At 46.9% G+C, this 12745-nt stretch overlaps 1 protein-coding gene across 3 annotated transcripts in view; it reads left to right on the top strand.

The window, feature by feature from the left end:
* Nucleotides 1–12745, top strand: part of SH3KBP1 (SH3 domain containing kinase binding protein 1) — a 529030-nt gene that overhangs the window by 301366 nt on the left and 214919 nt on the right. The gene's annotated exons all lie outside the window — the stretch shown is intronic.

Below are 12745 nucleotides of genomic sequence, written 5' to 3'. Positions count from 1 at the left end.
AGCAGATGACCTTGATCTAGAGCACCTAAGTTGGCTGATCCTAGCTCCCCGCCAGCACTGCCACTCATCCCGTTCCCCCCCACCAAGGAGTAAGAGAAGAAATAAAAATAGAGAATACATGGAAAGGAGAGGAAAAGAGGGGGAAGAACAAAGAAAAAAGGGAGAGAAAGAATAAGAGAAAGAACAAGAAAGACTGCTAGAGAGAGGGATGGCGAAAAAAAAACAAGAAATTAGGACAGAGAGATAAAAGGGAAAGAAAGGAGAACAAAGAGAAAGAGTGGTACATCCTAAAATGTACCATAAAGGGTTTTAATACAGTACGAGTGGAAGGGACTCAGGGAGCGCTAAATGTCTGTGGGTTAGGGGTGCAAATTACTAGTCTTGCTAACAACCCACGCTACAAAAATAATTTTACTGTTAGGGGTCCCCACAATTTGGGAAATTTTATCAAGGGGTCATGTCACGAGAAGGGTTGAGAACCACTGCACCAATGCATATTTCCTTAGCGCAATGGTGTGAACAGGCGCCTAAAAATTTATGAACGAGTTTGTGTGTTTCATCCCATCTGCTGTTTACTATCGATAGAATATAATTCAATTAATCAAATGTGTGGTGTGACAGTGTTGCACCCAGTGTTAACTTCGTCAACGAAAATGTTTTTGTCAGCGGCATTTTTACAGTGACGAAAGAAAAAGTATGCCACAGTTTCGTCCACTGACCAAAATCAATTCCATTTTCGTTAACAAATGAAAACTGAATAAAAATGTCAGGCAGGGACGTTTACCCTCAGAACTTCTGGTTTCCACGGAGCTCTTCCTCTGGATAGAGCCCGGCATTTGTAAATAGGAGGCTCTCCGCAGAAAGGTTAGACTCAGGGCCGGTACAAGGGGGGGGGCGGAAGGGGCGGATGCCCTGGGTGGAACTATTTACTGGAGGAAAGGGGGCGCATGTGAAGTGCTGGCTGTGTGCTTCTAAAACTGTCTGGACACACCAGCCGCTAATACCTACACCTGCAAAGATGTGCTGAGTGCGCTTCTGCACCCAGCACAAGCCTAGAACAGATCAGCGCTTCACCTATTCACTCCCCTGTCAGTGGAGATACTCCCCCTGACAGGCACTTGGTATTCCCCGTCCAGCGTCACACACTGAGAGGCTGGCCGGAGGCGGGATGCGGGATGGGAGCAGTGGCGTGGCGTTGCTATGGGGATAGGAGTGGTGGGGTGACCGCACCTGGGTGACGCCATAAAGAAAGCTGGCAGGTGTAGTGGGTGCTGTCAAGCCCCCCTCCCTCCACCCCCCATAAGTGAAGCTGTGATAGCGGCGGTGTGACAGGGGAGAAGCGAGCTGCGGGATGTCAGAATGTTTCCCCCCACTCGCCCCCTTCCTCCTGTCAGCAGTGCGGGAGGAGAGATAGCGGCTCTCTCATTAGGTTTGCCGCCCAGCTTCCTGCCCGCTCTTTTCCCCTCCCCATTGGCCACAACGCAGGGCCAATCACAGCAACCCATTGCTCTCCACAGGGAAGAGACTACAGCTCCCAGCATGCACTCTGCTGGGAGAAAAAAGAGAGAGAGAGCCCGGAACCCAGAAACAAGCTGGGGGGAATGAGTGCTATACTTTAACTGCTCCAAAAGACAGAAACAGAGAGAGAGGAGTGTACCTGGGGAAGCCAAACAGAGAGCCATGCTGCTAACCAGAGTGAGCCACGCTGCTAACCAGCGCCACCAGAGTGAGCCACGCTGAGCCACTACCAGGGTACAGACGTGCTACACTACTGACCAGTCGCCCTGGGCAACACAGAGTGAGCAAACATCTAGCTGGAGGGATCACTGCCTAACCTGCTATCCTCTAGACCTAATACTGCCTCTGCAGGCTAGAGGATAGCAGGTTAAGCAGTTACTGACTGCCCCAATGAGCTCCAATGCTGTGCTGCTGGCTCGAAAATATATTGTGTGTGTGTGTGTGTGTTTGGGGGGGGGCGCAGTTTGCCATCTTCGCCCTGGGCACCAAATGACCTTGTCCCGACACTGGTTAGACTATCAATGTCTGTTATCTGCAGCCTGCAGGGGGATGTTCTATTAGGATGGTGGGGTCTTGGATGTGTAGTTAACTCTCTTGCACACTGCCACACGCTCACACTTCATACTGATATTGGGAGGTCCCCTGAAGGTGACCTGCTCCTTGTCAATAGACTTCACAGGTTGTCCACTACAGGAGAGCAGCACACTGTAACAGGATTACACAGGATTAACCCTTTTGCTGTCAGAGCTGTTTTTGCACCCATGCTTAAAAAAATCAACTTAGGCCTAAAGATTACATAAAGCAGACAAGTTTGTGTAAGTGTGCACTGCATGGTGGCATCATCACGCAAAGAGTTTTTTTTTAATTTTTTTATTATTTGAACGTTGCACTTCTGTCAAAAAAGCAATACTCTTGTAACGAAACTTGGTTTATCTTAAAGACGTTATATAATGACTAAATCTGTGTCTGTAGTACATGTTCAAACCTTAATACCATAAATGATAACCTATTCGATTTTCCACTCCAGGAGTATATAATGAGTTTGGAAATTGTAGAGAAATGCTTATATAATGCATTACAATATATCTAAACCCATTAGATTTTAGTCGTTGAAAATTATTTTGGTCGACTAAAATATACTAGAGACTTTAGTCGACTAAAATGTGCTGGAGATTATAGTCGGCTAAAATGTACTGGAGATTATAGTCGGCTAAAATGTACTGGAGATTATAGTTGACTAAAATGTACTGGAGATTTTAGTTGGCTAAAATGTACTGGAGATTAAGTCGACTAAATACGACTAAAACACTTGCAGAAGACTAACATGGGACTAAAACTAAATCCAAATTTGCTGCCAAAATTAACACTGGTTGCACCTTGCCACGGTGCCAGAAGGGTTAGATGTCTCCCAAGGTTCTCACTTATGCAGGTTGAGGTTTGGGATGCCTGTTTTGCCATTTTCTCCAGGACTGGTAACTCCTGGATTGGGTCCTTATTTTACTGGAAACCAGCATCCTCATTATGCACGTGTGTCAACTTTTTTAGTCAAGGGGCGGTCTATTGTTCAGGGCTCTTTCCTTAGAGACTAGCTGCTGTAGTAGGAGTGTTTATGAAGAGACACAGAGCCTTCTGACCAGGCCATTGTCTGAGAGCGGTATTAAGAGGCTCTGTGTAATTGGGCTGAAGCCTTTGCAGCCCCAAGGTGGGCAGTTTGTCACAATGCTGAATGACTTACCATGGTGAGTCTGTGCAGAGACAGGCTCAGGGACTATGGAGTCCAGATCGACAGGAGGCTGGAATATTTGTCATGATATATGAGCGTGATATATTTGTCATTATGCTGAAAACCCCTGTGAGGCTAACCGTCTGTGTGTGTTTTAACTTGGCTTTTGAATAAAAGTTGTTTGGCAAAAAGTCTTGAAACATAATTCACTGTCTGTACTGAAGCAGGCCCATCGCGACAGGACAGGCAAAAGAAGCAAATGCTTGGGGCCCCGAGCTGGCCTGGGGCCCCAGCCGCGACGCCGGCATCAAATGCAACAGCAGTATTTGCACTGTAAACCTTTTTTATTTATATAAAGTGTTGGTGAACTTAAACTGTATCGCTATGCTGTGATTCCTGTAGGCTTTGCGTGCGTGCGTGCAGGGGGGAGGGGGGGGGCCCAAATTCCTTCAAACGGCCCTGTACTGAAGTTCCAGTACAATTCGTGGAGGATGCGGGCAAAAGTGGAGTCGGCTGATCCTCGCTAAACCATAAGTTTGTGTAAGGAACTGTTTATGCACATTGCTTTTCATATATATTGTACATTAACATCCCTCCCTGCCCTCAAGGTTACAGTCTAAGGTCCCTCACACACATGCATACTTGGGTACAGTGTACCCAGAGGAAATCCACTCAGGTACAGGAAAAACATGCAGACTCAATGCAGGCAGTATCAAGGTTGAGATTGTAAGCAGTATGCCTGCAGTATGGGGCACCTAACAAAGAAAGGCATTGCTAAAATGAGAAAGAGATCAAAGCCAGGGCTTACTACTGTGAAAGAGGTAATGGTTTTGCCGGTGCAGGAGATGGGTGCTGTTACCCGTGGCAATGAGGGTGAAATCAAAGCAGTGCATTTTTTACAACCTATGCTGTCTACAGATGATATTGTGGACTTTTTGGCTGAATTTGAGAAAGTTGCTGCATTGTAAAGATGGCCCAGAGAGCTGGGCAGAGTTATTGCAACCCTTATTCATAGTAGCAAGCAATTTTAATACCTTTCTACTGGTGAAGTTCTGGGTAACTTACCATTTGATGGGCCAAAGCCATGATGACTGCGAAAGCTTTAAAACCATAATTGTGCTTTGAGAGGCGATGGATGTTACTGGGAATGCCAGCAACTCTCTGTTAAGGTAAGACCATCTCCCATAGCAACTAGAGAAAGTGCATCACTGGGAGACCAAAATTATGTTGGAATCAGAAAGAACTCCTAGCAAGTGCATTGCACGTGGTGCAGTGAGTGGGGGCATGCTGTTCCCAAGTGTCCTCTGTCTCTGGATTCTGCTCAAGGTAACATGGCTGGGTAGAGGCCTATGGTTACCTGCTCTGCTTCATATGCAAAAGTGCCTGCTGTCACCCCTGGCAACAGTGACCAAGTTCCCGTTGGGCCTGCAGGGAGTGCCAGGGAGCACAGCTGTTTAAGCATATGGCCGTTTTGGTAGGTTAAAGAGAAGTGGAGCAGTCAGCCCTGACCCCAGCGTACTTAAAGGAAGATGATGACAGTGACTGTGCTGGTGGGTAAGACTATCTTGGTTGAAATGTGTGTGGGGATTTCAAGTACAGTGTCTAAGGAGACTGATTTTAAGACTGTTCATGCTAAAGTGAAGAGTGACCCTAGGTAGAAGACTTGCTGGCTATGTGCATAATAACTTACACCTGTGCAGTGCCCTGTACACTGAGGACGTGATGATGTGATGTTTAGGCTGGGTTCACACTGGTGCGACACGACAGCCGTCCTACTTTGGATCCGACTTTGCCCTGCGACATGAAGCCGGCATGTGTCCGACTTTCAATGAACGGGGATCCGACTTGGATCCCCGCCAATGCCGGCACTGTGTTTGGTATGAATCTTTAGGGGGGAACTCCGCGCCAAATTTTAAATAAAAAACCGGCATGGGTTCCCCCTCCAGAGGCATACCAGGCCCTTGGGTCTGGTATGGACCTTGAAGGGAACCCCCTACGCCGAAAAAAACGGCGTGGGGGGTCGCCCCCAATCCATACCAGACCCTTATCCGAGCACGCAGCCCGGCCGGACAGGAATGGGGGTGGGGACGAGCGAGCGCCCCCCCCCCCTCCTGAACCGTACCAGGCCGCATGCCCTCAACATGGGGGGTGGTGCCTTGGGGGAGGGGGGCGCGCTGCGGCCCCCCCACCCCAAAGCACCTTGTCCCCATGTCGATGAGGACAAGGGCCTCTTCCCGACAACCCTGGCCGTTGGTTGTCGGGGTCTGCGGGCGGGGGGCTTATCGGAATCCGGGAGCCCCCTTTAATAAGGGAGCCCCCAGATCCCGGCCCCCCACCCTATGTGAATGAGTATGGGGTACAGCGTACCCCTACCCATTCACCTAGGAAAAAAGTGTCAATTTAAAAAAAAACACTACACAGATTTTTAAAGCATTTTATTAGACAGCTCCGGGGGTCTTCTTCCGACTTCGGGGGTCTCTCCGGTTCTTCTCCACGCTCTCCGGATCTTCTGCCGGGCTCCTCCGCTCTCTTCTGCTCTTTTGCCGCTCTTTTGCTAAAGCGGAGGAGCCCGGTCTTCGGTCTTCAACCTTCTGCCTTCTGCCTTCTGCCTTCTGCCCTCTTCTCCTGATGTTGACACGACGCTCTCTGGGGCTAGAATGCTCTCTGTGCGCTCTGCTCTGACTTATATAGGCGGTGACCCCGCCCCCTTATGCCGTCACAGTCCCTGGGCATGCTGGGACTGTGACGTTTTAGGGGGCGTGGTCATCGGGTGATGACCACGCCCCCTAAAACGTCACAGTCCCAGCATGCCCAGGGACTGTGACGGCATAAGGGGGCGGGGTCACCGCCTATATAAGTCAGAGCAGAGCGCACAGAGAGCATTCTAGCCCCAGAGAGCGTCGTGTCAACATCAGGAGAAGAGGGCAGAAGGCAGAAGGCAGAAGGCAGAAGGCAGAAGATTGAAGACCGAAGACCGGGCTCCTCCGCTTTAGCAAAAGAGCGGCAAAAGAGCAGAAGAGAGCGGAGGAGCCCGGCAGAAGATCCGGAGAGCGTGGAGAAGAACCGGAGAGACCCCCGAAGTCGGAAGAAGACCCCCGGAGCTGTCTAATAAAATGCTTTAAAAATCTGTGTAGTGTTTTTTTTTAAATTGACACTTTTTTCCTAGGTGAATGGGTAGGGGTACGCTGTACCCCATACTCATTCACATAGGGTGGGGGGCCGGGATCTGGGGGCTCCCTTATTAAAGGGGGCTCCCGGATTCCGATAAGCCCCCCGCCCGCAGACCCCGACAACCAACGGCCAGGGTTGTCGGGAAGAGGCCCTTGTCCTCATCGACATGGGGACAAGGTGCTTTGGGGTGGGGGGGCCGCAGCGCGCCCCCCTCCCCCAAGGCACCACCCCCCATGTTGAGGGCATGCGGCCTGGTACGGTTCAGGAGGGGGGGGGCGCTCGCTCGTCCCCACCCCCATTCCTGTCCGGCCGGGCTGCGTGCTCGGATAAGGGTCTGGTATGGATTGGGGGGACCCCCACGCCGCTTTTTCGGCGTAGGGGGTTCCCCTCAAGTTCCATACCAGACCCAAGGGCCTGGTATGCTCTTGGAGGGGGAACCCATGCCGGATTTTTATCTAAAATTTGGCGCGGAGTTCCCCCTCAAGATCATCTGAGCACAAGTCGCGTGCCGAAGTCGGATCATGCGAGACGGCAATCCGACTTTGATCCGACTTCAATGATAGTCAATAGGCTGAAGTAGGATCAAAGTCGGACCAAAGTAGTACAGGGAGCATTTCTAAAGTCGGAACGACTTGTGTCGGACCAGTTAGGACGGCTCCCATAGGGAAACATTAAATTTCACACGTCATGCGACATGAGCTCCCAATGTCGGAGCGTTTGTCGGACCAATGTGAACCCAGCCTTAATGATGAGAAATATTCTGTGTGTGCACCTGAGTACAAGGAGGGAGCTGATATAGATGTGATGGGAGTGACCACTGAGGAAAGTTTGCCCTATCAATAGCATCAGGTGAAACAGAGGTGTCTTAAAGTGATTGTAAAGGCACATTTTTTAATTTTATTTTAATGCATTCTATGCCGGGACTCCCCTCCTCATTGGCTGATACAGCAGCGCCATTGGTTCCCACTGCTGTCAATCAAAGTCAGTCAGCCAATGAAGAGAGAAAGGGGGTCGGGGACGGGCCACGGCTCCGTGTCTGAATGGACACAGGGAGCTGTGGCACGGCTTGGTTTCCCCCATAGCAAGCTGCTTGCTGTGGGGGTACTCAACAGGAGGGAGGTACCAGGAGCACCAAAGAGGGACCAGAGAAGAGAAGGATCCAGGATGGAAAACCACTGCATGGTGCAGGTTAGTAGAACATGTTTGTTATTTTTAAATTAAAAAAACTGAGACTTTAGTATCACTTTAAAGCCGCCCATGAATGGATCAAAATCTATGGTCAGGCTGGTTGTACAGAAGACGATCTCTTGATCGACTTCTGTACAACCAGCCTTTTGGAAAATTTTTGCTTGGTCAGTGCCGTTTGCTATATATTGCGGTGCTGATGAGTGTATTCTGACGGCGGAAAAACTCTCCCCACTGTCAAGATGCAAAAGCTTTGTGGGAGGAATTCTGTCTTCACCTCAGATGTGTGAATCGATTCCTTTTCTTTTGTTCAGTTTGCTGGTTGAACAATAGAAAATGAATCATGTATGGCTTGCCTTAGAAACCAACCAGGGGGCTGAAATGTGAGAGCTAAATGTTTCTCGGGACAACTCTGGAGCCACCCTAGTGGGCAAAAACTGTTCCCTCAAAGGTGACAGTAAATTTGTATGTTTTAAACAAGAGCCGCAAACTCAGGTTGAAAATGTATTAATGCAGACCGAGCTGACTTGGGCCTCTTGAACACTGTACTGATGTATGAACAGCAGAGGGATGGGCTGTATAGCACTTGCAAATATGCAAACGCAAACAAGCAGCGTGGCATTTGCAAATATTGTATTTGTTGCAACTCAGATTTCTGTATTTTTTTTTTTTTTTTTTACTGATCAATACGCAGTATATGTTTACACACCTGTGTGTACAGGCACATTGACAACAGTGGGCTGCATTTTAGATTGGTAAAACAAAAACGCCTTTATGCCTGAAGTCTGAGCATTTTCAGACAGCAATGTGCAAGAGGCCTAAAGATTTATACCAAACTGACAGTGCCCAGGGTGAGGATGTGGAGCAGCTCACTGACACTGAACCAGAGGGGTTGATAGAGGATAAGGCACATGACAATCCTCTGGGATAGCGCCAGACTATTGTGTCAGCTATGCCTAAGGCTGTCTTCAGTGTGGAGGAGATCCCTTTAAGAAACACAACTTCTGGAGCTTGAATGAGTCCTTCCACAGTCACATGAGGGACCCCAAGAAGGTCTTCAGCATGAATTTGGGGTTACCCTTCATGACAGACATGTTAAAAGAGATGGTTAAACTCTAGAACATTTAGCCGCTATGTACCCTAGTGGCTTGCAGGGTACCAATAGTTGGCGCAAGGTGTTACAGGCTGTACTGATCAAAGGTGGACAAAATTGGGATTGTTTGATACGTTTGTCAATGATGTTGAAAGATGCCTCATAGGCCACTGCTGGGTTGCTTCCTGGTAATATTGTGTATGAGAGGCACTTCAAAGGACTGTTGAACAGGTCTATGGTATGCGGGATCTCAGAGGCCTCTCCGTTTGGTAGTGTGAAGGAAAGGTGCTGCTGATCAGCTTATAGTCAAAGGTACAGAACTGTCACAGTGGAGAGCTCCACAAAGTAAGTTTATAAACTTCAAGACCGTTGAGATTAATGGGTGTAGACACATTAAGGTTAAACATTTGCTTTAGATCATGGAGGCACAAATCAAGATGTTGAGCCGATGTTTGGTTTAAGATTTCAGCTAATTTGGATATTGGCATTCCTCCCTGCTTCAGTAATTTGAATTAAAATTCTACAGTTCTACAATTAGATCTATAGATATATATTTATGTATATGTAAATATAACAGGTGCACTTACTGCACCTCCCAAGCCTTTGGCAACATAGGCATGCCCTACTTTTAAAATGCCACCGACGATGTACTCTCAGTAATATGTGCACTTATAATTCTTAGGTCCCCCTATCCTACTCAATTTTTGTAATATAACACAGTTACCTAAAGTGCTGCCACTAATAAACTAGGTCCGTTATGTTTGATAACTACTGCATTGAATATGACATTCAACCAGGTTCTTTGCATAGGAGGAATCTAAAAGCTTTCGGTTAAGTTCAAGGCAAACAAGCTGTTCACTTTGCAAGGTATACACCGATAGACTTTTTTGGTTCAGCCTACAGGCTCAACCAGCGGGCTGATTGAAAGAAAGTGAATTGATTTCCTATCCACACATTCCAGGTGAATGGGGGAATCCTCCCCACTGCACTGTGGGTATCCCTCCGCTGTCATAATACTCTTAATAATGCTGCAGCCAATTGGACTGCAGTACTGATCAAACACAAATTTTCCAACAAGCCTGTATTAGATCGACTTCTCATGAATAGGAACGGCAAAAACTATTTTTGCTTGTAAATAATTGGATGCTGGAAGTCACCAGAGCTTCATCTTATTCTCTAAGCTAAGTGAAGAGCCCATATTTGCCTTTAGTGAAATCCCCAAATAGGCATAGTTTCACAAAATATTTTCAGATATGGAAACTATGGGCAATTAAAATGTTGTGTAGTTTGCAGTCTTTTCCTATTGCTCCTGTCCCTAAAAATGTTCTGGTATTGATGAATTTACAGATTTAGTTATGCAGGATATTAATGATATTGGTTGGTCACATTGTATGTGACAGAAACAATGCGTTTTGGCGCTGCTGTTGCTAGGATTAGCAACATTCCCACTGGGGAATGTGCCTTAAAAAAAGATAAAGCTTGGAACAGTAAAAATAAAGGTGATGTGTGGGACATGCTTGTCTTAAAGTGATTCTAAAGTCTTGTTTTTTTTTTTTCTTTAAAAATAACAAACATGTCATACTTACTTACCTGCTCTGTGCAGTTGTTTTTGCACAGAGCAGCCCAGATCCTCCTCCTCTCGGGTCCCTCTTCAGCGCTCCTGGCTCCTCCCTCCTGCTGAGTGCCCCCACAGCAAGTAGCTTGCTATGGGGGCTGCTGAGCCATAGCTCCCCGTGTCCATTCAGACATGGGCTGTGGTTTGGCCCAGCCCCTTCTCTCTCTCCTGATTGGCAAACTGACTTTGATAGCAGCAGGAGCCAATGGCACAGCTGCTGTGTTTCAGCCAATCAGGAGGGAGGGTCCCGGATGGCCGAGGTACTCGTGCACATCACTGGAGGAAGATCGGGCTCAGCTAAGTATTAGGGGGGGCTGAGGAGGGCTGCTGCACACAGAAGGTTTTTTTATCTTAATGCAAGATAAAAAACCTTCTGCCTTTACAACCACTTTAAATCGATATTAAACCCAAAAGCAAACTTATTATACTGCAGCTTGCCAAGGCAGTTTTTTAGACAATACAGTTTTTTCTTTTTCTCGTTCAACCAGCCGCTTACCAGTCAGGAAGTCTGTTGTTTTTCAAAAGAACAAGCTCTCTTGAGCCCTGGTTCACACTGACAGCGGGAATAAAATTCAGCTGAACTCGCACGATTTCATTCCCGCATGTCAGTCCCGAATTGGGGGGCGATTTCAGAGATATCTGCGGGCTTTTGCACAGATGTCTATTGAAATCGTACTACGAAGTCACGAAAAGTAGTACAGAAACGACTTTTGGGAATCGGTTTGATGCCGCAAATGCGGCGTTGCACTGATTCAGACATGTCAAATCACATGCCAAATCGCTGCAATGTGAACCAGGGCTGAAGATGTATTAGTTACAGGGATGAGACAATACATTTAACACTGACAGGGGTGCTTACAATGTTTAGCTTTTTAAGCACTTGCTTACTGAGCACTTATACCCCCTTCCTGACCAAGCCGATTTTCAATTTGCAGTGCTATCGCACTGTGAATGACAATTGCGCTGTCTTGCAACCCTTTACTGGTATTTAATCACCACTGGGTTTTTTTATTTTTTGCTAACCAAGCAAAAAAATGAAAAATTTTGAAAAAAACCCCAAAAACTCTTTATTTTTTGTCATAACGTTTTTCAAATAAGTAATTTTTCACTGATATGCCCACTGATAAGGTGGCACTGATGGGGCTTGCACTGTTGATCAGTGCCCTGATTATCTGTGTACATGTCCCCTGTCAGGATTTCCCGTTACCAGTTCTCCTCTCCTAATACTACGACAGTGAGGAAAGTATTGCCGATAACCGACAGGTCTGTTTACCTTGTAATCAGCTGGGATTGGATGCTGTTGATCACATGGTAATGGGCTGCTGTGATTTGCCCTTTACCACGATCTATGATCGGCTGTGTGCAAAGGACACAGCGATCACAAAGCGTTCCGGATGCGCCTTGCAAGGGCCACGTGAGGGGCGTGGTTTCGGGAGGACGTCCATGAAACAACTGAGCTGTGCTAAAACCTTTATTCTAAAAGGGGAAAAAACTGTTTGCTGTAACTGCATATAAAGTATTAGTTGGTGTTTGACTTCAATTTGTTAGTGTATCTAAATCTGCTAGTACATCTAACACTCCCCTTCTCCAGACTGCTAATGCTGCTGTCCAAATGTGGCCCTCTTCTCATTATTTCCTCAGTGGAGGCACTCTAATACAGGAGGTGCATTACTGGCCAAATCACTAGGTGAAAACACAAGGAAAAAAGCCTGAGGCTGCATTCACACGTGAGCGTTTCGTTTTCGGGCAGAAAGTCGCGCGTTTTTACACCGGTTTTTTTTTGCTGCAATTTTGCACAGGTCAAAAGGTCACCAATGTAAAAAGCAGAAAAACGCCTGTAATCTGCACAGAAAGAGGCTCATGTACTTTTTTGAGCTTCAGGCGTTTTGCTACAGGCTACAAAACGCTCAGATGTGCATAGGGGCCATTTAGATGAATGGGATTTTGCTTGTTGGGCGTTTTTTCTGGCTTTTTACAAGCTGAAAACGTTTAGGTGTGAATGCAACCTGAAAAAAAAGAATAATAATGCAGTCACCACATGTAATGATTGGTAAGCTGCAATATATTACATTTTTTGGTTTGGAGTTTAATAACACTTTATGGAAAAAGCTGCAGAAAATCGAAATGTAAAGGATGGCAGAAGGTAATTGTCAGGCGTTAATTATACTTAGCCCTAGGCGGTTCTTTCCAAGATATGACTGTCAGAAATCTGTTCTTGGAGCGCAGAGGTACAGTTGAGAGTGGAGCTGTGATAGAAAACAGTGGAGGGGAGTGAAAAATATGAAGAAGAACCAAATTATGAGTGAAGATTGTGGGGGAGATTTACTAATAATGGAGCACTCAGAATCTGGTGCAGCCATGCATGGTAGCCAATCAGCTTGTAACTTCAGTTTGTTCAATTAAGGTTTGAAAATAAAACCTGGAAGCTGATTGGTTCCTA

Source organism: Aquarana catesbeiana, linkage group LG02 (genome assembly GCF_042186555.1).
Source record: "Aquarana catesbeiana isolate 2022-GZ linkage group LG02, ASM4218655v1, whole genome shotgun sequence".
Lineage (NCBI taxonomy): Eukaryota > Metazoa > Chordata > Amphibia > Anura > Ranidae > Aquarana > Aquarana catesbeiana.
The sequence above is the reverse complement of the archived record's forward strand: the minus strand, read 5'-3'. Positions and strand labels throughout refer to the sequence as shown.